Consider the following 27,678-nt stretch of genomic DNA (forward strand, 5'->3'; position numbering starts at 1 on the left):
GCTCGGCGCCATCAGTGGGTGCGAGCGGCAGCTGCCAGCCCCAATTGCCCCTCAGGGCTTCTCCACCTCCCCCTGTTCCCGAAGGGCGATTGGGGCCGGCAACTGCCTCTCGCACCCGCTGCTGGTGATGGCCCTGCTCCCACCCACTGCTGGCACTGGCCCCAATCGCTCCACGCTGTCAGCGGGTGTGAGCGGGGCCAGTGCTGTCAGCACGTGGGAGCAGCGGCGGTGGGAGCAGGGCTGCTGGCAGACAGGGGACCAGGGGGTCACGGCGGGAGGGGCTGGGCAGGGGCACAGAGGATGGGCTGAGACCCGCCCCTGTGCCCACCACATCTTCACAGCCCACAGCTCCTTTCAAGGTGCACGAATTCATGCACTGGGCCCCTAGTTTTAGTATAAAGGCAGAGTTGGTTAAACATTTGCCAATAACTAAAAGTGCTAGCATATTATAACAACTCAACAATGAAGGTAGTTTATTCATTTAATATTTATAACAACAATAATTTCAATGTATTTGGTTAAGCAAGTCAATACCTTATTTAAATATTTTATTCTCACAACAATGCTATGAGGAAGTACTATTATTATGCCAGTTTTACAGATAAAGAAACTAGGGCTTTCAAAGATAAAGTAACTTGTCTAGAATTACACAGCCAGGAAATGATGAAGTAAGGACTCAAAGCCAGTTCTTTCTCACTCTAAAACTCATGATCTAAACTATTGCCTCTTTGTTTGTGTATACATACTGTATACTGCGTTAGAATCTGAGAAGATGAAACGACCTGCTTAATTTCCCACCCAGAGAGAAGAATGACTACTTTACAGAGATTTTGACAAATCATAGAATCGTTTGCAGCCTGTTTTCATCTGTGCCAAATAGAGATAATGATGCCTTTTTGCATTCAGAAAAACAAATGATTGCCTGAGACTCCTCTTATCAATAAAATCTAGGATTCTATAATTTTTGTAGAATATAATAATTTTCTGAATGTTATATGCCTTTAAGAAATTAACTGTATTATTCACTTACTAGAGGCCCAGTGCATGAAATTCGTGCACTGGGGGGTCCTCTCAGCCCAGCCTCCACCCTCTCACAATCCGGGACTACTGACTCCTAACTGCTCACCTACCTGCCTGCCTGATCACAGCTAACTGCCCCCCCGCCAGTCTGGTCGCTCCCAACTGCCCCCCCCTGCAGGCCTGGTCGCCCCACGCAGCCTGCTGCTCGGTCATTTGGTCACCCCTCACTAACCCTCCTGCCGACCTGGTCCCCCCCCCACACAGCCTTTCGGTCATCCGTTCAGTTGTTTCAGATGCAATGGTCGCTTAGCCTTTTACATATATAGATAGGAAGCTGCTGTGAGTGATTTCGGAAAACTTGGGGGCATTATTTCTAGAAAATCACCCACAATTCTGTCTCCTAGAAGTAACCAGTGTTAGTGTGTACTATGGTCTCGTTGTGCATCCCCACTCCCCAATTCATATGTTGAAAACCTAATGCCCAATATAAAAGCATTCAGATATGGGCTTTTAGGAAGTGGGTAGGTCATGAAGGCAGAATAATACATATGTATGAGAAATGTTTAAAGTAATATACAGTTGACCCTTGAACAATGCCAGGGGTAGGACACCAATCTCCATGGAGTAAAAAATTCACAAATAGTTTTTGACTCCCCCAAAACTTAACTATTAATAGTCTACTTTTGACTAGAAGTCTTACTAATAACATAGTCAATTAACATTATTTTGTATGTTATATGTATTATAATTTTTATTCTTATAATAAAGTAAGCTGGAGAAAAGAAAATGAGGAAATAATAAAAATGAGAAAAATACATTTACAGTATTTATTGAAAAAAATCTACGAATAAGTGGACCTGTGCAGTTCAAACTCATTTGCTCAGAAGTCAACTGTGGAATATATATGTAGATACTTGTTTTTGTGTATGTGTGTATGTATCTTTAAAAGTGTCTAGATGAAAGTTTTTAAGCCTTTTATACACACAAATATGCATACACATACATATATACATATAAATGTATGTTTACAATTTTTTCCAACTCACAATACATTATAAATATCCTAATTTGTCAGTGCATAAAATATTTTTTGTTTTTTTAAAATGGCAGCACAGTGGTCTCTTAACCCTACAGGTGTGTGCCATGGCAAGTGGAAAATTTGCACTTGTGCCTCAAAATGAAAAACTTTGGGAAGCACTGAGCTGAACTATTCCCCAGCCTTCATAAAAAGATGTTGATAAGCTTTTCCATATAGATGAGTTTTTCTTCTTTTTGAATGACTTATCTCCCTCAAATAACACTGGGGTTGGTCTAGAAAGATGAGTAGGAGTTCACAAACTAAGAAGAGTCAGGCAGAGTGTGTTCTAAAGAGTAGGAAACACTAGATAATGCCAACAAATCTGAACCATAAACAGCTGAAGCACAGGGAGCCAGGAGGTAGAAAAATAGGAAATGGGTAAAAGAGTAGTCAGAGATGAGAGAGGGATCCAGCTAGGATTGAATTGAAACAAGCCTAGAGGTTTAGACTTCATTGTTTAAGCAATTGAGGGCAGTGATGTTTGCATATTTTAATACTAGAAGCCCGGTGCACAAAATTCGTGCACGGCGGGGGGTTGTCCCTCAGCCCAGCCTGTACCCTCTCCAATCTGGGGCATCCCTCTCACAATCCAGGACTGCTGGCTCCCAACTGCTTGCCTGCCTGCCTTCCTGATTGCCCCTAACTGCTTCTGCCTGCCAGCCTGATCACCCCCTAACCACTCCGCTGCCAGCCTGGTTGATGCTTAACTGCTCCCCTGCCAGCCTGTTTGCCCCCAACTTCCCTCCTCTGCCAGCCTGGTCACCCCTAACTGCCCTCTCCTGCAGGGTTGATCACCTCCAACTGCCCTCCCTTGCAAGCCTGGTCCCTCTCAACTTCCCTCCCTTGCAGGCCTGGTCCCTCACAACTGCCCTCCCTTGCAGGCCGGGTACCTCCCAACTGCCCTCTCCTACTGGCCATCTTGTAGGGGCCATCTTGTGTCCACATGGGGGCAGGATCTTTGACCACATGGGGGCAGTTATATTGTGTGTTGCAGTGATGATCAATCTGCATATTACTCTTTTATTAGATAGGATAGAGGCCTGGTACAGGGGTGGGGGCCAGCTGGTTTGCCCTGAAGGGTGTCCCAGATCAGGGTGGGGTTCCCTTGGGGCGTGGGGTGGCCTGTGCGAGGGGCCTGTGGTGGTTTGCAGGCCGGCCACGCCCCCTGGCAACCCATGTGGAGGCTCTGGTATCTGGAATTTATTTTCCTTCTACAATTGAAACTTTGTAGCCTGAAGTGGAGCCAAGCCTGCTGCTCCCTCTGGGGCAGCAGCCATTTCTGTGGCAGTTAATTCACCTTCTACAATTGAAACTTTGTAGCCTTAAGCGGGTGAGCCCAGCCAGGGTGTGCGGAAAGCTTTGCTTCCCCTGTTGCCAGCGGCAACCCTGGCCTGCTCTCTCAAGCTCCATTCTGCCGCCATTTGTTTGAATTTGTTTACCTTCTATAATTGAAACTTTGTAGCGTGAGTGGAGGCTTAGGCCTGCAACGGCTATTGGAAAGCTTGGCTTGCTCTGTTACCTGGGAAACCTTGCTCTCTGTGGCTGTAGCCATCTTGGTTTGGGTTAATTTGCATACTCGCCCTGATTGGCTGGTGGGTGTGGCTTGGCTGGTGGGTGTGGCTTGGCTGGTGGGTGTGGCTTATGTGGCAGAGTGATGGTTAATTTGCATATTACCATTTTATTAGAGAGGATTAACATAGTTTTGCTCCAAAAAAAGGAAAGAAAGGAGTTAGAAATTAGATGGAGGTGAAGGCAGGAAAATTAGAAGGCTTTCACAAACAGAACAAGCAATGGATGAATTTGTTTTGGGGCCAGATGGATATGGGTTTAAAAACTTACACATTGCCGAAACCGGTTTGGCTCAGTGGATAGAGCATCGGCCTGCGGACTCAAGGGTCCCAGGTTCAATTCCGGTCAAGGGCATGTACCTTGGTTGCGGGCACATCCCCAGTAGGGGGTGTGCAAGAGGCAGCTGATCGATGTTTCTCTCTCATCGATGTTTCTAACTCTCTATCCCTCTCTCTTCCTCTCTGTAAAAAATCAAAAAAACTTGCACATTGTTTAACCTTGTGAAATGACATAATCTACCCAAATCTCTGTTTCCTTTTTCTGTAAAATACAGACAATAATACCTACCTTTGCAGAATTATTAATATGGTATGTGTTTAAATATGATAATGTAGTATCCAGAACATATCCTATATAATCCTATATAATAAAAGGCTAATATGCAAATTATCCCCTTGACCAGGAATTCGACCTGGAGTTTGACCAGGGGGTGGAGCAGGCTGGCCAACCACCTGCGGCCCCTCCCCCCAGCCAGCCCCACCCCTGTTCGTCCCCCAATCCTGATTGGGGGCAGGGCTGGTTGGCCAACCTCCTGAGTCCCCTCCCCCCACCCAGCCCGATTGGGCCCCAATCAGGGTGGGCTGGCCAGATCCCACCTGTGCACTAATTTGTGCACTAGGCCTCTAGTTATGTAATAAATGTTTATAACAAATACATTGATAATGCAGTGGCACTGAAGATAAGAAGAGAGATTACCAAGAATAAGACTTGGGGACTGAGTGGATATGGAATTTAAGGAAGATGCAAAAAGAGGGAAAAGTCCTATACTTAGCAACTGACTTTGTTCTCTGTAATAAATGTCTCTAATATCAACCCAGTGAATTGTTAACATCTGCCTCAGCTAGACACCATGCTCCATAGAACATAATTCTCTAGCAATGCCATTTGGTATGAGTTTAAGTTTCTCTTCTTTCTTACATCTCCCTTTTCTTTCTTATATCTTAGCTAAAGAAGCTCTATTCAAAGATTTCAGACATTCAAAAGAAATGTAATGAAGAATTCTATTAAATAATTTATAGCCAAAGTAGAGTTATAATCTAATTAAGCAACAATATTGCAAAATGTTAAAAAAAGAACCCTATCTCTTTATACTGAAACCTTGAGTAGCCTATAGAGGTCCTGTAATCAAATTGAGATGATTCAAGTCACTGCCCCTAAAGCTTGCATATTTGTACACATTGGAAGTCAATCAACACTTTAAATTATTTATCTCCTTTAATGGTAGAACTGTTGAAATGAGCTGTAGGACAGAAATCATTTGTAATCTAACTTCATGTAATGAAGTATATTTTGTGTAAATCTCCATAACCTCTTATGGTATCTAGTGCATAGTAGAGGCAAAGCAGGGCCCAGAAATGCTTTGAAAAATAATTGGCCTCAGAGAAGACTGAAATTTTATCAGAAAATACCATCATAAAAACACTTTATTTGTGAGAAAAACTGGTCTAAAATTTTCCCAAGTGAGCAGCCCAAATGCCACTGACAGAGCCCGTGGATGTGAACCACTGAGTGCCCACCATAGCTTTCAAATGCCTGAATTAGAGCAAATAAAGTGAAATTAAAACTTTCATTGGGAGCCTGTCTGTAAGATGAATCTTCAAAAATTTTTAAACCAATCTCTTAAAAGGAAACAATTTAAGAAATTAAAAAGAAGGGGTGCTTCCTTAATAAAAGTGAGCAGAGTACCATACTGAATGACTGGTGGAACCTCAAATCCACAAATAATTGAGGGGAATAAAGTAAGCAGTTAATTTTGTTTGTTTGTTTCTCGTAAGATCAGTGAGAGAAGTGAAATTTTAGTAGGTGAAAATGGAGTACTTAAGCATTATGAGGCCTAGTGCTATTCAACAAAAATAAAAGGCAAAACAAAACAGAAAGCACTATAATTTCTCAAACCCACACAATTTAGTGTCAGTTGAAGCCTTAATCTTCCTAGAAGAAACCATAAAATAAAAATTAAGATTGCTCCAATATGTTGCTTAAACGCCAAATAGCAAACACTTCTTAATCCAGGCCAGCCACATTTAGTAACTTGCTGTAACATCAGATCTATGTCTGATCTTCTTACATAGAGAATGAATGTTTATTAAGAAATCAACCTAATGGAAGCTGAGAAATCTGAGCTGTGGCAGCACTAAGATACCTGCCCTCTACATTCAAGAGCAAAGGGAGAAGTGCTTAGAAGATGGACATCCATCTTCCATCAAACTGAAGCTAGTTTTATCACATTTCAGATGCTCTGCTACCTAAACATTTAAAGAATAATGGAAGAGAGCTATGTGATAGACCATACCCCAAGGCCAGGCCCCTACAGCAAAGATCAATTTAAGAAAAACAAAAACAAAAACAGAGAAACCAAGATGGCAGCATAGGTAAACATCTAAACTGCTGCCTCGCACAACAATTTCAAAACTACAACTAAAAGACAAAACGAACATCATCCAGAACCACAGGAAAGCTGGCTGAGTGGAAATTCTATAACTAGAAGAAAAGAGGAAAGCAAATGGAGAATCAGAGGAGCTGCAAAGGACTGAGGTACGGAGACACGCGCATGGGCGGCTGAGTGCCTGGCTGGCTTTCTCTAGTGGGAAGGAGACAAAAGCTCCCAACTGCACTGAACCCCACTTCCGACTGCACTGAACCCCAGTTCCGGGCGAGACCCTAGGGACCCAGGCTTATACAGGGGGAATCTGGACTGTCAGGCGGAAACTCAGGGGAGCTGCAAAAGGCAGAGGTCTGGAGGCGCATGCGCGAGTGCGCGCAGAAAGGACTGACTGCTGAGCGCCGCTGGCTTTCCCTAGCAGGTGGGAAACGGAAGATCCCCCACTACGCTGAACTCCAGTTCTGGGCGAGAATCTGGGAATCCAGATTCATGGTGGAGAAACTGGACTGTCTGGCAGTGGGCAAAACTCGAGGGTGGCTTACTCTTATAGGTGCTTGCAGCGATTACTGAGGGACACTGAGACCCAGGGGCATCATAAGGCAGGGCTGATGGGAAGCCAAGACTGTCTGCTCAGCCCTGAGACTCCGCCCTATCCAAGCTGAGTACAGAGGCTTTTGCAATTTTGCAAGTCTTGTCTCATAAGGCTGTCTCCAGCACAGAAGTTCTCCCGGCATAGACACAGCTGACCCTCACAGCCAATTGGCCTGGAGGTTAATTCCTCACAGTGATACCAACACCAATCAAGACTTCACTACAACAAGGCTGTACACATAGTCCAGAAAAGGGTGCACCAAGAGTGTCCATCTCAGGTAACTGGGGAGGCCGAGCCACTGGGCCATATAATACACCTAGCACACAAAGCTACCCTACCAACTCAGGGAAGCAGCGAAAATGCGGAGACAAAGAAATAGATCACAAACGAAAGAATTGGAGGAAAACAAATGACTGGATATAGAGTTCAAAAACCACGGTTATAAGGTTTTTCAGGAATTTCCTAGAAAAGGCCGATAAATTTAGCGAGACCCTCAAGGATATGAAAAAGGACCAACTAGAAATTAAACATACACTGACTGAAATAAAAAATATTATACAGAGACCCAAGAGCAGACTAGAGGAACACAAGAATAAAGTCTAAGATTTGAAATACAAAGAAGCAAAAAACACTCGACCGGAAAAGAAAAAAGAAAAAGAATCCAAAAATTTGAAGATATTGTAAGAAGCCTCTGGGACAACTTCAAGCGTACCAACATCAGAATTATGGGGGTGCCAGAAGAAGAGAGAGAACAAGATACTGAAAACCTATATGAAGAAATAATGACCAAAAACTTCCCCCACCTGCTGAAAGAAATAGACTTACAAGTCCAGGAAGCACAGAGAACCTCAAACAAAAGGAATCCAAAGAGGACCACACCAAGACACATCATAATTAAAATGCCAAGAGCAAAATACAAAGAGAGAATATTAAAAGCAGCAAGAGAAAAACAGTTAATTACCTACAAGGGAGCACCCATACGATTGTCAGCTGATTTCTCAACAGAAACTATGCAGGCCAGACGGGAAGTGGCAAGAAATATTCAAAGTGATGAATAGCAAGAACCTACAACCAAGATTACTCTACCCAGCAAAGCTATCATTCAGAATTGAAGGTCAGATAAAGAGCTTCACAGATAAGAAAAAGCTAAAGGAGTTCATCAACACCAAACCAGTATTATATGAAATGCTGAAAGGTATTCTTTTTGAAGAGGAAGAAGAAGAAAAAGGTAAAGATAAAAATTATGAACAACAAATACATATCTATCAACAAGTGAATCTAAAAATCAAGTGAATAAAAAATATGATGAACAGAATAAACTGGTGAATATAATAGAATCAGGGGCATAGAAAGGGAGTGGACTGAAAATTCTCAGGGGGAAAGGGGTATGGGGGGTGTGGGAAGAGACTGGACAAAAATCGTATACCTATGGATGAGGACAGTGCGGGGGAGGTAAGGGCAGAGGGTGGGGTGGGAACCAGGTAGAGGGAAGCTATGGGCGGGGGGAGGGGGGGAAAGAGGAACAATTGTAATAACCTGAACAATAAAGATTTATTAAATTTAAAAAAACAACAAAAAACACATTCTAAAACTTCCCAAGATTTAAAAAAAAAATTCAAAAGTGTATACACAATATAATCTCAACAATACAGAAAATTTTATGCACTAAAAAAATTGGAAGGAAATATGATATTATTTTTGTATTTTGTTGATAAAATTATTTTTTCTCCTACATACTTCTATATACCTCACTAAGCTTTGAAACAGTTTTTATATTTTTCTTTATACACCCCTAAATTTTTAATATTTTCTACAATGAGCAAGCATTAGTTTTACAACAAGAAAATAAATGTTAAAATATTTTTTTAAATGAGAAGCAGGAAAAGGCTTAATTCTAAGGGGATAATTCTAGAATCTTCTCTAGAATGTCACAGTTAGCACTAAAATCTGTGATCATGATTTAAAAACATAACCAACAGACTAACACTTCACATGCCCCAGTCTCTGGTCTTCTTATGTTTGCTTTTCCTTTGTGCAAACTCCATAAAATGCTAACAATAATCTCATTCCATGAAAAGGGTGTGTGAGAAGAAAAGAGAGTAACTTGCACTTGTGAGAGGAAGAGTGTTTGGAAAAGTTAACTTTTTTATACAAGGAATGTCTGAAATTTCCAGAGAAATAGTCACAGAAAAAAATGCATATAAAACTCCAAATGAGATACAACTGAGGCTGGCCTTACCAACAGGGAGGAAAGTATGAAAAGATTACAATAGACAAGAGAGAGTATAGTACAAAAAGAATAGCAGGAAACATACAAACTTGTATGGTGTGTTTTTTTCACATAGGATTCACAACATTCCTCAGAAAATTCAATTTAGTTGCCCTGTTCTAGCTTACTAACCAGAACCAATTTAATTTTAAATCTACGCACAGAGCCAAGGAGGAAAAAATATTTTGCAATTACTTTTAGCTCCCTCTTGGAAGGCAGAATAAGACTTAACCAGTTCTGTTCGGGCTGCAATAAACAGCCAGGTTTGTCAGAGACCTAAATGGTGTCCTTTACTTGAAGATTAAAAAAGAGAAAATTCTGTAACAATTACTTGCTTTGTTTAACAACTTAATGGGAGTGAATTTTGAGAATGTGACAAATTGCTTTTGATTTATCTACACAGGGCATGAAATACTGATGCAAGAGAGCAATTTGTTACATAGACAATGTCTACCCCTTGCTATAAATCTGCCCACTGTCACACTCTATTTGACACCCAGTTAGGTGATTTTTGAAGAGCAGAAAACTGATATATGCCTTTCTTGCTGCTTCTCAGCTACCAGGAACATGTTTCTCAGATATCAGTCTATGCAAACACTTCTTGGTTTTATGCTCTATTATGACAGATAGGTAAACAAGCTGATAAAATCAAGCGCTTTCAAAAAGAAAAAGTTATCATATTCATGTATGCCCTAACTTGTCACGAAAACTTCAAATAGTTTCTGGCTCTGCTTACCATCTGCACAGATTTATTCCAAATAACATAACCAAGTTTGTTTCTTGATTTCTTTCAACATAAATAGAATCATTAACTTTTGGAAGTGTTTATATTCTGGGAGATAATCAGATCATCTATTCTGATTAGCCTTAACACATAGGCCTGGCCCCTGCCTTTACACTGGGCTCACCCCTGCTCCCCTCCTCAGTCAACCCTTTCCACATTAGCAGTGCTGTATCTCTAGAGCATCTATCTTCACCAGGCCTCCTACTAGGAGGAAATGAGGCTGCTATAGGTCTGACTGGAGTTCATCTTGGGCTATACCGTGGCCTGCCTTTATTAAAAGCAAAATATAGGTCTCACATGGGGAGTTGGCAACTATTTCAGATTGTGCCAGGTTTTTTTATTCTTATTTTTTTTGGTGGGGAATGTAGAGAAGGATGAGGCCTTTTTTTTCTACTCCAAAAGTTTATTTAACAAAAATGTTCAGTATGAAAATGTACATGACCAAATTTTCATATTGTAAAACAGGTGCTGTGGAGAGTAGACATGTGGAAGCAGTTGATTTCTCTGGTAAACACAGCCATTCTTTAAACTCATTCCAAGGCTTCTAATATGATTATATTATTTCCTCATATTATCACCATTCCAATCTTGTTCTGTTGACCACTAGTTGCCATCTCCACACATTCATCTATCACAAGATTCATAAAGGGATCAAATCCCTATATTAGTCCTTGGACATGTCTGCCACCATTTAATTTCAGTGATAATTTCTTGTCAATATGTGTTTTTAACTCAGGAGGGTAAGCTTTGCTAATGATGTCTACTCAGAGAACTCAAAACATGCTTCCAAATGGAATTCCTCCCTCATGCTTGGAGGAAGCCATTTATAAATGTACACAAATACAGATCCCAATTTTATCATGGTCTGTTTAAATGTAGACATCCTCCCCACCACCCCATTCACTTTTAGCTGGTTGAATTTGAGAAAGAACCCATTAGCATTTTCAATAGAAATAATTCTTTTAGGCAAATGAAGAACTAATCAATAAAATTCTAACTATATACATTAGATATTCAATAAATATGACAGTGATTCAGAACTTAATTCTGTATGCCATCTATTATGGAAGTTGGGTTTCATCAGATTCCTAGATTGAGTGGAAAACAACTCAGCAATATAAATTACAGAAGCAATCTTCAGGGGTTTAGATGGGAATAATTCTGAAATCAATCCTGAAATAAAGCTATTTCAGAGCACTAACTCCTACCTTAAAATCCTAGCTCCTCTAGTTAACATCTCTGAACATCCAATTCTTCATGTTTAAAATGAAACTATTATTTTCTACCTCATAGAGCTGTTCTGAGATTATGTCATCTGAATGAGAACTCAATAACTGGCATCTGCTCTTTACTTTCTTTCCTTGTGGACTGTTTTTATCTACCACTATGAGCTAAAAGATAAATGAATGAGTGAATGAATAAGTGAAATGATAAATGAAACAAAAAAATAAATATGTAGCAATACTTATAAAAGAGGGACTCTGGTAGGCATCTAGCAATAAAGTTTAATTTCTTTTTTGTTCCGCTTTCTAGTGATAATACCCACCGGGAATTTTAATGAAGAGCAGTCATACATCACTAGTGACATTATTCTGAAGATATAACCCAATATAATTATCCAGGTGCAAGTTATATGAAAGTGAAAATGGTTATGTCAGGGCCATGCTTGCCAGGTAACTCAAACCCTCAAATCTTGCCTATTGCATCATCATATTTATATAAATATATGTGATATACATATGAATGTGATACACATAATAAGACAAGTAAGGCAACTGCTCTCAAATAATGAAAATCGGTAAGATGTAAATAGCAACAAATCCAGTTAATAAATACTGAAACTGAGTTTTCTTAATGTTCCTTGAATACATTTTCATTTCATTCATTTACATCCCATTTCACAAACATTTGTTCAAGGAGACTCTGTGATAGACATTGTGGGCAATACAAGGAACGTAACTCAATTTTGGTTCAGTTCACCAGTATTTATGGAGCACCTTTCATGGGCCAACCACTGTGCTGGGGGCAAGGATTATAAATATAAATAAAACCCAACCTGGCCCATTATGGAAAGGGTACAAATAATTATAATGCAAAACATGGAGCTTCCAATTACAGATGAAGGGTCAGTTCTGAACAGAAATCCAGAAAAGCTTCAAAGAGAATATGATACCTGACCAAATATTTAGTAGCAGTGTGTCAAGTGGATACAAAAGAGTACAGTTTAGACAAAGAAAGGTGTATATACACAGGCAGGCAATAAGCAGAACTATGATTGGTTCCATAGTACCAGAAGAGAGAGCACATGGAGAAGAATTGAAGGAGAAAAGGTTAGCAAGGTGAACAGGAGCTTGGGGTTTCGCCCCTCTAAATGCTGGTCACATTTGTGTTTTGTACTGTACAGAAGGTGAATCAAACATCGACAAGACAGAGGCAGAGAGAACAGATGGAAAGCTACTAAAATGGAAAGGCAGAGACGGCTGACGGCAGCCATCGCCGTTGGCCACGCCCCAGCCTAGTGACGCCCTGAGGCCCCGCCCTGAGGCCCCGCCCCGCACATTCTACAAACCTGCCCCGCTCCACACAGCGGCTTTTGCATATAAATGGCCTGTTCTGGAGCAGCTTAACCAACTGCAGCTCCAGTCAGACTGCTCCAAAACCGCCCAAGCAAAGGAGGAGAAAACTAGCCCTTGCTGTAGGTCCTGCTGGGGGACACACAGTACACAAGGGTACACCAAGAGTGTCCACCTCAAGTAACTGGGAGGCTGACCCGTTGAACCAATAGGACACCTAGTACACAAAACTACCCTACCAACTTAGGGAAGCAGAGAATATGAGAAGGCAAGGAAACAGATCACAAACCAAAGAAATGGAGGAGAACAAGCGACTGGACATAGAGTTCAAAACCACGGTTATAAGGTTTTTCAAGAATTTCATGGAAAAGGCCGATAAATTCAATGAGGTCCAACTAGAAATTAAACATACACTGACTGAGATAAAAAATATTATACAGAGACCCAAAAGCAGACTAGAGGATTGCAAGAATCAACTCAAAGATTTGGAATACAAAGAGGCCAAGGACACTCTTCCAGAGAAGCATGAAGAGAAGAGAATTCAGAAAGTTGAAGATAGAGTAAGAAGCCTCTGGGACAACTTCAAGCGAACCAACATCAGAATTATGGGGGTACCAGAAGAAGAGAGAGAGCAAGATGCTGAAAACCTATTTGAAGAAATAATGAACGAAAACTTCCCCCACCTGATGAAAGAAATAGACTTACAAGTCCAGGAAGCACACAGAACCCCAAACAAAAGGAATCCAAAGAGGACCACACCAAGACACATCATAATTAAAATGCCAAGAGCAAAAGACAAAGAGAGAATCTTACAAGCAGCAAGAGAAAAACAGTTAGTTACCTACAAGGGAGCTCCCATACGATTATCAGCTAATTTCTCAACAGAAACCATGCAGGCCAGACGGGAGTGGCAAGAAATATTCAAAGTGATGAATAGCAGGAACCTACAACCAAGACTACTCTACCCAGCAAAGTTATCATTCAGAATTGAAGGGCAGATAAAGAGCTTCACAGATAAGAAAAAGCTAAAGGAGTTCATCACCACCAAACCAGCATTATATGAAATGCTGAAAGGTATTCTTTAAAAAGAGGAAAAAGAAGAAGAAAGATAAAAATTATGAACAACAAATACATATCTATCAACAAGTGAATCTAAAAGTCAAGTGAATTAAAAATCTGAGGAACAGAATAAACTGGTGAACTTAATAGAATCAGAGGCATAGAATGGGAGTGGATTGATAATTCTCAGGGGGAAAGGGGTGTATGTGTGGGGAGTATGGGAAGAGACTGGACAAAAATCATACACCTATGGATAAGGACAGCGGCGGGAGGGGGGGAGGTAAGGGAAGGGGGGGGTAGGAACTGGGTGGTGGGGAGATATGTGGGGAAAAAGGAGAAACAATTGTAATCTGAACAATAAAGATTCATTAAAAAAATAATAATAATAAAAAATAAATAAATAAAATAAAATAAAATAATCCAAGGAAGTAAGGATGAGAGAACTGCCCTAATCTAATAGCACAGGGAAATGGAGAGAAAGAACACATTTTAAATATATCCAAGAGACAAAATTATCATTTTAGATTAATTAATATTTATGGAAAAGTGAAAGTGAAAAGTAAGTACAAAAGTGTTCTTCCTACGCACATCAGAACATAAATTTGAAGCATTTAAAAAAATTATTAGATACCAAAATGGCAAAGCTATAGCAGATTCCAGAAATAAAGTAAAAATAAAAGGCCACAGGTATGGTGTATAGAAAGAAAGGGAGGAAGGAGTTTTATTAGACAATGCACTTTGATGCCAGGGGATTTATTTTTAGGGAAAAATAGTCTACTTCTTGGTTCATTTGACACTAGCAGTAAATTTTAGGAAAATACCCCAGTTTAGCAATGCAGTATATAACTGTAGCAGACATGGATATGGTCCACTCAGCTCTCATCCCTTCAAGAGAACCTGCTGCTTGAAGCATAGCTAGCTGTCTGACAGCCTCCAGCTGTTGTACTTTTAGATCTACTGCAGTGTTCACTCTGAGGTCATGCTCCCCACCCTACCCTTCACCCTCTGAACCCATACTGCTCCCTGGCAATGACTAAGTACAGACGGTGAAGAGAGCTAGGCCATCCACCCAACACAAATTTATTTAATGGGGAATGTTTTCCTAAAGACTCCCATCAGCCTGGCCAAGACTTTCTCAGAACTGCTTTGTGGATTGAAGCTCTTCCTGCCCAATTTTCTTTCCTTCTGCACCTTTCACAACTGTCAGACCTGCATCACTCTCTGAAGGTTCTCCCTGCCTACTCCTGATCCTTTCCTCTTTACCCTTAATGGGTGTTTCTCCAAATAAAACTTGTACATGTCTAATTCCTGTCTTGGTTTCTGCTTCTCAGAGGACCTAAACTGACACAGTAGTTTAAGTTAAATTTATGAAGAGTAAGAATCACAAGGAATCCTGAGGTCCTCTGCTGAGAATCTCACAGAACCATCTCTGGGAGACAGAAATGTAGCTGGTCCTCAGGATTTTCAAGACATTACACAATGACCCAATGTTTAACAGCCCTCACAGTCAGACATTTTATTCTTAATGACTTACCCACCTCCCTTGGGTTGTATGTTTCATTCTAAGTTCCAGAACATCTTTTACTAACATTTCATATAATTGAATTAAATTAAACTTCCCATAAAAAAATGGATAACTAAAAATAGTGAAAACTCTATGCATAAGAATTTTGTCTTGAATCAAGTGAATTCTCAACTTAAATAATCACAGTCTTCTCTTTGAGCCCCAAGGGCACAAGCAATTCAGGCATACAACAGAGTTCTCTGGAGTACAACGTTCATCCGCTTCTCAGGAGAATTTGCCTTTCCTGCTGTAAGCAGCTTCATCCAGCTGTCAGGAGAATATTTGGATGACATTGCCTCAAAGTCAACACACAAGAATTCTAGTCAAGGGAGGCAGTCTGGCATGATAGTTAAGTGTACAGACTCTGTACTCCTACACACTTGGGTCCACTAGGTGCTCTAACTGGGTAACCTTAGGCACAAATTTTTTTTCCTCTCTGATCCTCAATTAACTTCATTTGTAAACTGATTATAATAATAGAACTTACTTGTGTGCTTATTGGGAGAATTAAATGGGCCAAGGTAGATAGAGCATTTAGTACAGTTCCTTGTATATATTGAGTACTCAGTAACTGGAAAATGCTATTATTTATGTCATTTTCATCAATGTGAACATCTGCTCTGGGAGTGAACAGAGTTGCTCTCCACATTGGAGAAGCCAGTTACCGTATAAAGTGATCAGCCTCTTTTTTTACTAGAAAGCTGAGAAGCTATGTAAGTGGCCACACATTAAGGCTCAGCCTTCACTCACAGCAGTAAAGGGGAAGCTGGCCCCTCTTTGCATAAAGGGCAGACAGCTGGAGAGGGCCAAAAGAGGGATTACCAAAAGATTACAATGGTCAGGGGAAAGCTGAAATAACTATTTTAACAGACAATTTGTGCTCCAATTACCATCTAAATGTTCATGGTAAATAAAGATCCATAAAAACACATGTGTAAAACCCCAACTTTAGTGACTGGGGCTTTGCATGGTTCATTAGCACATGCTCTTTTGCCCAACTGTGACATCACTTATCAGCACAACCTTGTCTTTTCAAAGTCTATTCTCTAGCAGTGGGATCCAGAATCCTGTGAGGAAATGTTCTAAAAATCAGTGCAGTCACAGACCTCCTCCCATGGGTGCAGGGGAATCTTATTAAGGGAATAATTTCCATGATGTTCTGTCACCTATCCTTATGCTCCTCTTTTAAGGTAAGGGTTAATAACTATAAATTAGTAGGTGACAATTTGGAAAGAAAGATTTGTGTGCTAGATACAAGTAATCAGCTGTAAGGAAAGCCCTAAATCCAGGACCTCTATGGCATTCCTAGAGATTCTGTGAACTACCTAATATCCTTTAATTAATTCCCTTTATGCTTAAACTAGCTATACTGGGTTATGTAGTTTCAACTATGAATCCAAACTGATAATGTCTAGATAAGACATTATCTAGATTTTGATATAAAGACAAGGATTAAGTCCCAGCTCTGCCTTTGATCCTGTTATTCTAAACAAGCCATTCAGTCTCTCTAGATCTCATTTCCTCATCAGTACATGAGGAAACAACAATACTATCTTCCTTACAGAGTAATTGAGGAGTAATAGAGATAATGTATATCATGTTTATAGCACAGGGCTTAACATATAGTTTGTGCTCATAAAAAGTGCTCAACTATTATGATTATCAGACTTGACAAGATAGGGTATTCTGCTTCTTTGTAACTCATCCTTACTTCCTAGTGAAAAGTGGGGTGTCCAAGAGCCTAATAAACTGAAGTTAAGCTACAAAACACCATCAGGCTAAGCAGAAGAGGTATGTTTGCCTTTGCTTTAGGGGTATTCCACTCTAAAACACAGGATTAATGAACAGAAAAGAAGAGGATTTCACAATCATTGCTCACAAACATGGCAACAACATGAAACTGACATACTATGAGAAGGGAACAAGGAAGATAAAAGGGGAACAATGGAGGACAAATGAAAGATGAAGCACCTATTTGAATCATATTCTATGAAATATAAGGAAAACTAAAGGGAACAGAAATGGTTTGCCCCCCCCCCCTCAGGGCTCTTAGTGCATCTATGATTGACAAAGTGTAACATTATTTCTGGTGATGGAATATGCCTGTACAACAATAAGGGTACATTGTAATCCTACTTGTTATATTACAAACTAGAGGCCTGGTGCATGAATTCGTGCACAGGTATGGTCCCTCGGCCTAGCCGCTGACCAGGGCCGATCAGGGCCAACTTGCCTAGTCCCGATGTGGCTGATGGGGGCTGGATGACCAGGGAGGGACCGCAGGAGGTTGGCCGGCCGGAGAGGGACTGCGAGAGGGTTCCAGGGCATGTCCAGCCCTCTCACCCAGTCCTGATGGGCCAAACCCCAGCAGCAAGCTAACCTGCTGGTCAGAGCGTCTGCCCCCTGGTGGTCAGTGCACATCATAGCGACTAGTCGAGCGTTCGACCGGTCGACCGATCAGTTGGAAATTTAGCATATTACACTAGGAAGAAGAGTGGGAGAGTTGGGTCAATATAATGCAAAACAAGGTTGAATTTATGAACAGAATTAGGAACTTAACTCTATGTCTATGTGCCTAGATAAGCACTGAAAATATAGATGCAAATTATAAATAAGACATTGACTTTGTCTTCAGGAAACTCAGATTCTAGGGTCAGATAATATGTAAGCAGCTAATTGTTTAAGTTCTACAGTCAAGCTACTGATTACACTGGCTGCTCCTCTAGCTGAATGATTTTTCTCCTAGATAAGAACATGGTTAACTCCCTGACCTCTTCAAATCATTGTTTAAATGTCAGTTTCAATTAAATATACTATGACTACTCTAAAATCATATATCCTACCTACAAATCTAGAATCCCCAACCCCCTTTACACTGCTCTACTTTGTTTTTCTATAGCATTAATTAGTTTTAATTAAAATTTTCATTGAGATCATTGTAGATTCATGTGCAGTGTAGAGAAATAATACAAAGAGATCCCATGTACCCTTTACCCAGTTTCCTCCAAAGGTAACATCTTTTGAAACTAAGTACAGTATCACAAGTAGGATATGGACATTGATATAGTCAAGTTACAAAACATTTTCATCATCACAAGGATCCTTCACATTCTCCTTCTTTGCCATTTCCCCTCTTCCAAGTTTATCCATGGCAACCACTAATCTATTCTGTTTCTGTGATTTTGTAACTTAAAGAATCTATATATATAAAAGCCTAAGCAAGCGGTTGACCGTTTGACTGCTCAACAGGTCAACCGGTAGCTGTGACACACACTGACAACTAGGGGGCAGATGCTCAATGCAGGAGCTGCCGCCTGGTGGTCAGTGCGCTCCCACAGAGGGAGCGTTGCTCAGCTGACCAACAGGTGCCAGACGCCATGCTCATGGCTGGCGAGCGCTGCTGCGGCAGCGTGAGTCTCTCCCGCAGACACTCCCCCTGTGCACCCCTCCCCCATCCAGACTGGGACTGGACCGGGACCACTTCTCAGTCATGGACATGCCAGTATCACCCTAGGAAGGGCGTGTGGAGACCACAGCGGAGCAGCAGCAAGCTTACTGAGCAGTGGTGGCAGCAGATACAGTGGGGCCAGGATGAGCAAGAGTGGTGCGGTGCCCAGCCCAGGCTCCTTCCCGGTTGCTTGTCACTCATGCACTACTACATCCCTCAGGGGATATAGGACTGCCAGTTTTGGCTGATCCCCGCAGGCCAGGCCAAGGGATCCCACCAGTGCACGAATTCATGCACTGGGCCTCTAGTGTTACATAAATGGAATCATTCAATCTGACAGGTGTGTAGTAGTGCCTCATTATAATTTCAATTTGTATTTCCCCACTGATTAATGGTATTGAACATCTTTTTTTCATACATTGATTTGCCATCTGTATATCCTCTTCATGTGAAGTACCAGTCATGTTTTCTTGTTAATTTTCTAACTGGATTTAGATTGTTTGGGTTTTATTGTTCAGTTTTGAGAGTTCTTTGTATACAGTCATTCTTCAATATCCACAGGGAATTGATTCTGGAACCCCCTGTGGATACCAAAATCCAAGAATGCTCAAGTCCCTTATATAAAACTTGAGGCCTGGTGCATGAATTCATGCACGGGTGGGGTCTGGCTGGCCCCACCCCGATCGGGGCCAATTGGGACCAGGCCGGCCGGGGTGAGAGGCCACAGGAAGTTGGCCAAATGGCCCCACCCACAATCAGGGTGTTAGGGGCCTATCGGGGGCAGGGCTGGCTAGGGGAAGGGGCCACAGGTGGTTGGCAGCCAACCCCGCCCCTGATCAGGGTGTTGGGGGGCAATTGGGGCCCGGATCAGGTTGGTTGGCTGCCACAGTGCGCATCATAGCCACCAGTCATTCCAGTCGTTCTGGTTGTTCTGCCGATCTGGTCGCTGGGCTTATATAAATATAGATAGTATTTGAATATAGGCTACAGCAAGTATGCCTACACATCACTTTATTTGTATGGGTTCACATAGTGCTCAGTGAGTGGCAAATTCAAGTTTTGTTTTTTAGACCTTTCTCGGATTTTTTTTTCTAGAATATTTTTAATCTGCACTTGGTTGAATCTGTAGATGAAAAACCCACAGATACAGAGGGATGACTGTATATTCCATTTTGTCAGATATGTGATCTGCACCAACAAAACAAAGAGAAAACCTAATGAATAGGAGAACATATTTGCCAATGATACCACTGATAAGAGGTTAATATCCAAAATTTACAAAGAACTGATGCTACTCAACACCAAAAACAAACCATCCAATTAAAAAATAGGCAGAAGGTCAGATAAAGAGCTTCGCAGACAAGAAAAAGTTAAAGGAGTTCATTACCACCAAACCAGTATTATATGAAATGCTGAAGGGTATTCTCTAAGAAGAGGAAGAAGAAGAAAAAGGTAAAGATAAAAAATTATGAACAAAAAAAGTGACAACAAATACATATCTATCAACAAGTGAACCTAAAAATCAAATGAATAAAAAACCTGATGAACAGAACAGACTGGTGAATGTAATAGAATCAGGGGCATGGAAAGGGAGCAGACTGTCAATTCTTGGGGGGAAGGGGTTGTGGGGGGTGCAGGAAGAGATTAGACAAAGAGCTTACACCTATGGACGAGGTCAGTGTGGGGGGGGAAGGCCTGGAGTGGGGTGGGAACCGGGTGGAGGGAAGCCATGGAGGGGAAAAAGAGGAACATCTGTAATAATCTGAACAATAAAGATTTTTAAAAAAATAGGCAAAAGATCTGAATAGACACTTCCCCAAAGATGACATACAGAAGGCCAACAGACATATGAAAAGATGCTCAACATCACTAATTGTCAGAGAAATGCAAATTAAAATCACAATGAGATATCATCTCATACCTGACAGAATGGCTATCATCAATAAATCCACAAAGGACAAGTGTTAGTAAGGATGTGGAGAAAAGGGAACCCAAAGGACACTGTTGGTGGGAATGCAGATTGGTGCAGCCACTCTAGAAAACAGTAGAGTTTCCTCAAAAGATTAAGAATGGACCTGCCTTACGAACCAGTGATGCCACTCCTGGGGATTTATAAAAAAACACACCAAAATACTAATTTGAAAGAATATATGCACCCCTATGTTCACTGCAGTGTTATTTACAATAGTCAATGTCAGTTTCAATTAAACATACTATGACTATGGAAGCAACTCAAGTGCCCATCAACAGACGAGTGTATAAAAAAGCTATGGTACATTTACACAGTGGAATACTACTTAGCCATAAAAAATAATGAAATATTGCCCTAGCCAGTTTTGCTCAGTGGTTGGAGCATTGGCCCTTGGACTGATCGGTCACAGGTTTGATTCTAGTCAAAGGCATGTACCTCAGTTGCAGGCTCGATCCCTGGCCCAGGTTAGGGTGCGCGTGCAGAGGCAACCAATCGATGTCTCTCTCTCTCACATCAATGTTTCTCTCTCTGTCTCTACCCCTCACTTCCACTCTCTCTAGAAATCGATGGAAAAAAATCCTCAGGTGAGGATTAACAAACGACAACAAAAAAGAATAAAACCTTACCATTCGAGATAGCATGGATGGACCTGGAAGGTATTATGCTCAGTGAAATAAGCTAGTCAGAGAAAGACAAACATTATATGATTTCACTTACATGTAGAACCTAAAGAACAAAATAAATTAACAAAACTAAAACAGACTAATAGATACAGAGAGAGAACTGGTGATTGCCAGAAGGGAGGTGGGATTGGTGCACTGGGTAAAAGTGGTGAAGGCACTAAGAAACACAAATTGGTAGTTAGAAAATAGTCACATGAAATAAGTAAAGCATAGGAAATGTAGTCAATAATGTGATAACTATGTACTGAAAATATTGAGGGGAACACTATGTAAAGTATATGATTGTCTAACAACTAAGCTGTATACCATAAACCAATCCTATATAATAAAAGGCTAATATGCAAATTGACCAAACAGCCGAATGACCGGTCACTATGACATGCACTGACCACCAGGGGGCATATGCTCAACACAGGAGCTGCCCCCTGGTGGTCAGTGCACTCCCACAGGGGGAGCGCTGCTCAGCCAGAAGTCGGGCTCATGGCTGGCAAGCACAGCAGCGGTGGTGGGAGCCTCTCCCACCTCTGCGGCAGCGCTAAGGGTGTCCGACTGCAGGCTTAGGCCCGCTCCCCAGGAGGAGCAGACCTAAGCCGTCAGTCAGACATTCCCCGAGGGCTCCCTGACTGCAAGAGGGCACAGGTCAGGCTGAGGGACACCCCCCCCACCGAGTGCACGAATTTCGTTCACCGGGCCTCTAGTACATAATAAATTTTAAAAACTATGATAGCATCTATTGATTGTCTTTTTTCATTCAAGATCTGGCTCTTGGTAGGACAAGCAATTTTCTATTGAAAGCTGGACATGTCCATATTTTGTTATGAGACTCTGAGTCTTCTTTAAACCTTCCCTTTTAACTGGTTTGTTTTTTGTTTTTGTTTTTTTGTACTATTCTTGTTGAGGATGTGAGGGCCCTGCTTTAGTACTGCCAGCTGGAAATAAAAGTCCATGTTACCCATTCAGCCTCCACTGACACCTAAGGGCAGCTCTTTGTCATTGCTTGGTGGACGTTTCAGCTCCCAGTAGTCTCCACTGACATCACAGTAAAGGAGGAATGCAGTCAGTAGGGATGCAAGTCCAGGTTCTCTACTATATTTATCTGACATCACTCTGACAAGAGTATTAGGGAACAACCCTAGAGCTTTATAGGGGTAGAGTATAGACTGGCCACTTATCCTTTGGTAGCATGATGGAGTGGGGACACATTTTTTTTGTGGTGTTTTGCTGGAATAGAGCAGTTGTTGTGTAAAAGTTTTCTGTGTTGCTAGGTTGCTCCTTTACTGGTCCTTTGGCTACAGAGAACTGGCTTTTTTGGTCTGCTTTCATTGGCATTTATAGGTTGCTGGCCTTTTTATCTCTAAGTCTGTGATATGTGAAACAAAAAGAAAACTCAGGGAACTCACTATTATGTCATTCCTTGAGTCCTAGTCTGCCTTCTTCTCACTATTGCGAGTGCCCCATGTTGGGCTGCCAGTTGCGAGTGTCCCCCCACCCCCACATCCCACGTGGTGTTCAGGGTTCAGGTTCAGGGTTCGGGCTCTAGAGGAGGCCGCACGCAAATGAAAGAGACAAGACAAGAAAATACTAATTTGGGAATTGGGGGCCAGGCGGAAGCCCAAGAGAGGACTCCACTTTGCTCTGGCCTTGCGACCCCTTTTATTCAGGTCTGGGATACACCCATAGCCCTTAGGCAGGCAATTCCAGTAATAGCTCCATGATAGCCCATCAGCAAGGATTTACATGAGACTAAAAGGTGGAAGTTGCTTCAGCTACCATTGTCTCAACTAAACAGTGGGTGTATGGCTCTGACCCTTGCCACAGCCTCAAGGTTGACCAGCCTTCCGAGTTCCTTGTCCATACCTTTCTGCTAGTGAAGGCAATGGGCAGCTTCTAAAACACTACCTTTCAGAGTCTTTATACACATAATATCCATGGATTTTAGTTGCACTTAGCAAGAAGAATAGGGAAAAGTACATCTACCCTATCTGCCTGGAAGTGGAGTTAAGCTACATGACCTTTTAAAATACTATATTTACTCAGTAATAATATTTATAATTTATTGTCTATCTTCCCTGCTAGAAAGCAAGTTTCAAAAAGGCAGGCTTTTGACTGGCAATAGTATCTTGATAAATGAATTTATGAAGCTATAAAATGACTGCTCTCAGAAAAAAAAAAAAAAAAAAGACACACCCTAGCCGGTTTGGCTCAGTGGATAGAGCGTTGGCCTATGGACTGAAGGGTCCCAGGTTCAATTCCGGTCAAGGGCATATGCCAAGGTTGAGGGGTTGGTCCCCAGTAGGGGGCATGCAGGATGCAGCCAATCAATGATTCTCTCTCATCATTGATGTTTCTATCTCTCTCTCCCTCTCTGAAATCAATAAAAAAATATTTTTAAAAAAGAGTTCTGATTTTTTAATTGGGAGGTTTGAAGGTGAATAGGAAGAATAAAGAAAATGTCTAAATATGAATTAAAAGTAGGAAACAAATTTAAAATAAAGTATGACCAAAGAACAGTGAAACACAGAGTATACAGAGCTGAACTGAGGGAAAGAGATGGTATATACAGCTAGGATTATTCACTCATGGAGACAGATGCTGATTTAGTGTACCTATGATCAGCAAGCACTGCATGAGTAAAAGGAAGCATGCTTCCTATTAGCTACTTAGGTAATGGAAAAGTTTGCTCTATTTAAATTGTCACCAACCTATTTGCCCAAATACCTTCTCATTGCCTGTCCTTCTAATCAGTCAGTGTTCCCAGCATTGACAACAATGGTTATAACAATAAAATACCAACATGTCTTCAAGGCACTATTAAATCTGAGACATGCTTTTTCCACCAAACCCACAAGGTGAAAAAAGAACAAAAAAGGCAGTTATTAGGACACATTAAATGAAAGTTATAATACATCATTTCCCTTACTCATCTTTATTTTTTCCATGACATTGAAACCCTGGCCCCAAACTTAATTAACAAAAAAATCCAACTAGACATACAAACAAGCTTATTTATCTATCCATTTAACCAACAAATCTCATATTTCCACCACAAACCCACCCTTTTTTTGAGTCCTCTCTGGCCTCTGATTGTTCCTAGCAACGATTGACATCCTGCCACATTACTATTCCATGGTGCACTGAACATTCCCTTGCAAGCACACATGGCAGACAAAAGTTACAGAAACTACACCACTGTAATCAAGCCAGGCAAAGGAACAAGGAAATTGGAAGCTTCATTGACAGTGGACACCGCAGCTCCTATACTCATCCATTTTCCCATTCTTTATGACCTATATCAAACTAAGGCTTTTCTTGACTAGGGCTATAGTACCAGCTCTACCTTTGATAAAATAAAAGTTAAAAAAAGCTCTATACTTCAGATTACTTGTTTATAAATTGGAAAAAGGAGTAAGGAGGTGGACAAGATAATATCCAAGGTCTCCTCTGCTCTACTGATCCAGGATACTACACACTAAAGTTTACTCATTCTGAACAAGGGAAAGAGAAGCCCAGCTTTGTAAAGGAGTATGAATGTTGAATAGTTACTGAAGATCTAGGGTGGTTGCAAGAATTTCCAACAACCCAAAACTGATACTACAAATGAGAAGCTTGCTCTAGAGGAAATAACCCAAAAATATTTCATACCCTTAATGGAGAAAAAAATAAGATGTATTTGCTTACATTTGCATAAAGGAAGTCTCCATCAGAGGTTGGCAAACTACTACCAGTGGGCAAAACCAGCCTGCTTTAATATAATCCACAAGCTAAGGATTTTTTTGTTTTGCTTTTTTAACAGATGAAAAAAAATCAATATAAGAATATTTCATGACAGAAAATGTTTGAAAAAATTCAAATTTCAGAGTCCATAAATAAAGTTTTATTGACAATGGCCATGTCCACTTGTTTACTATTGTCTATGGGTGCTTTCATGCTACAACAGAGTTAAGTAGTTGCAACAGGAACTGTATGGCCCATAAAGTCTAAAACATTTACTACCTGACCTTTTATTTAAAAAATGTTTCCAAACTCTATATTCTAAATTAACATATAAGAAACTTTTTAAAATGGTTACTATGAGAAGGGGGAAGGATGAGGGCAAGAATAAGAGACTTGTATTAAATATATTTTATATTAAGGTCATGTGCGCCTTAACAACAGGAATAAATTCTGAGAGATCTGTCAGTAGACAATTTTGTCCTGTGATCATAGACTGCACTTACACAAACCTAAATGGTATAGCCCAGTGATGGGCAACCTTTTGAGCTTGGTGTGTCAAACTTCGCCAAAAAACTGAGCATAACTCGGGTAGTGTGTCACTTTGAGGAAAAAACATTATTTCGCAAATGTTTCATCCTCAGGAGCAGCAAATGTTTCATCCTCGGCATGCGGCCGCCTCAGCGGCTGCGTGTCATCAGAATTGGCTATGTGTCAGTGCTGACACGCGTGTCATAGGTTCGCCATCACTGGTATAGCCTATTACTGTAATTGTACGCACAACACTTTTATATGATTGGCAGCACAGTAGATTTGTTTGCACCAGGGTCACCACAAACACATGAATAATAGTAGTGTAAACCTTGACAGTAGGTTTCTTTTTGTAACACAAGTGCCTGACTTAAGCTTTGATTGCCCAGGCATTCACTTCAAAGAGGCATCCCTCAAGGAAAGCTACGGGGAATAAACACATGGCCAGCCACTAGACTAGGTAAAGATCCAGGCCATTTCCCCACCATGAGGTTCCTTTGTTTTAGAGATCTTGGTTGATTTCAATAACTGACCATTTGGGCCACTTGTTTTGTTTTCTCATGCTGCATTTTAAATTCCCCCTCTTATGTTTTAAATTCACCCTAGGCCCATTCTCACATGACCCCCACCCCACCCATGCCTTGTATACCCTAGGACCTATAAGTAATCTCTTTTTTTCTTCATAGGTTCTAAAGGTTATTGCTGAAGGGTAGTGTCTTGCAATTATAATAAGAACCACAAGGATAGATCCACTTGTAATACTGGTTAGGAAGGGGAGATATCTATGGGAAGCTCACCAGGGGCCAGGTGAGTGCCCCCAGGCATTTCTAGCAGATAGCAATAGCATTACTAAAACAAGACCAGCACAAAACAGCTATATATGGTGCTATGTTTTTAGGGGAGCTACAACACTAGGCAATAGGAATTTTGCAGCTCTATTATAATCTTACTAGAGGCCTTGTGCATGGATTCGTGCACTGGTGGGGTCTCTCAGCCTGGCCTGGGGAGATCAGTGGACCTCCATGCCACCGCAGCCCAGCCTTACCTGCCAGCTCATGGGGCTCCAGACCCGTGTCCATGTCAATCCCGCACAGTACGAAGTAGTGTAGGAAGTGGCAGGCGGCTGGGGAGGAGCCCAAGCCCGGGCTGGGTGCTGCGCAGCTTCCACTCATCCCGGCCCTGCTGAGCCTGCCACCGTCACTGCTGCTGGGGCGCACAGGGGGAGTGTCTGCAGGAGAGGCTGCCACCGCTGCAGCTGCGCTCGCCAGCCATGAGCCTGGCATCTGGTGCCCGTATGCCAGCTGAGCAGCACTCCCACTGTGGGAGCACACTGACCACCAGGGAGCAGCTCCTGCATTGAGCGTCTGCCCCCTGGTGATCAGTGCCATCATAGCTACCGGCCGGTTGGCCAGTCGGCTGGTCGCTTAGGCTTTTATATATATAGATGGGACCACTGTCACATTTGCAGTCCAACGTTGACCAAAATATGATTATGCAGTGCATGATTGTATTTTGATTTTTGGACTGCATGAATGTAGACCCCATTAAAACAATTTTAAAATCAATTTTTTTTCTGGACCTCTTCACTAAAAAGCGTTCCTGTATCCTTATGGTAGCCAGCATCCAAGATGGACCCCAGTGATCCCCACCTCCTAGGATTCTCACTCTTGTGTAATCCCCTATCTTGCTATACCAGGAAGGTCTGTGTGACAAATAACATGTGGTAAATGATATGTCACTTATAAAATTGGGTTATAAAAGACAATGGGTTTTTCTTCCTCTCCATTTCTCTTTTTCTCTCTCTCTTCTCTCTGCACTCATTAGCTTTGAGTGAAAACAGCTCCCATGTTGTGAGACACTCAGGCAACCTATGGAAAGATCCATGTGATGAAGAACTGAAGCCTCTGACCAATAGCCAGTGATGAACGGGAGGCCTGTCAACCCCATATGAATGAGTTTGTAAATGGACCCTCCCCATGCTGAGCCTTCAGATGAGCCTGCAGTCCCAGCCACTTCTTGACAGAAACCTCATAAAGGAACCTTAAACCAGAACTACCCATCTAAACAGTTCCCAGTTACCTTCCCCAGAGGAACTCAGATGATAAATGTTTGTAGCTTTAGGAACTTATGTTTGGGGTAGGTAGACTGTTACATATCAGTAGA

General features: G+C 41.5%; 1 protein-coding gene and 1 pseudogene across 1 annotated transcript in view; both read right to left on the bottom strand.

Annotated features, from left to right (window-relative positions):
- Positions 1 to 27,678, bottom strand: part of HPSE2 (heparanase 2 (inactive)) — a 538,739-nt gene that overhangs the window by 304,652 nt on the left and 206,409 nt on the right. The gene's annotated exons all lie outside the window — the stretch shown is intronic.
- Positions 10,505 to 26,687, bottom strand: LOC129152081 (small nuclear ribonucleoprotein G-like; annotated as a pseudogene).

The sequence above is a fragment of the Eptesicus fuscus genome, chromosome 17 (assembly GCF_027574615.1).
Source record: "Eptesicus fuscus isolate TK198812 chromosome 17, DD_ASM_mEF_20220401, whole genome shotgun sequence".
Lineage (NCBI taxonomy): Eukaryota > Metazoa > Chordata > Mammalia > Chiroptera > Vespertilionidae > Eptesicus > Eptesicus fuscus.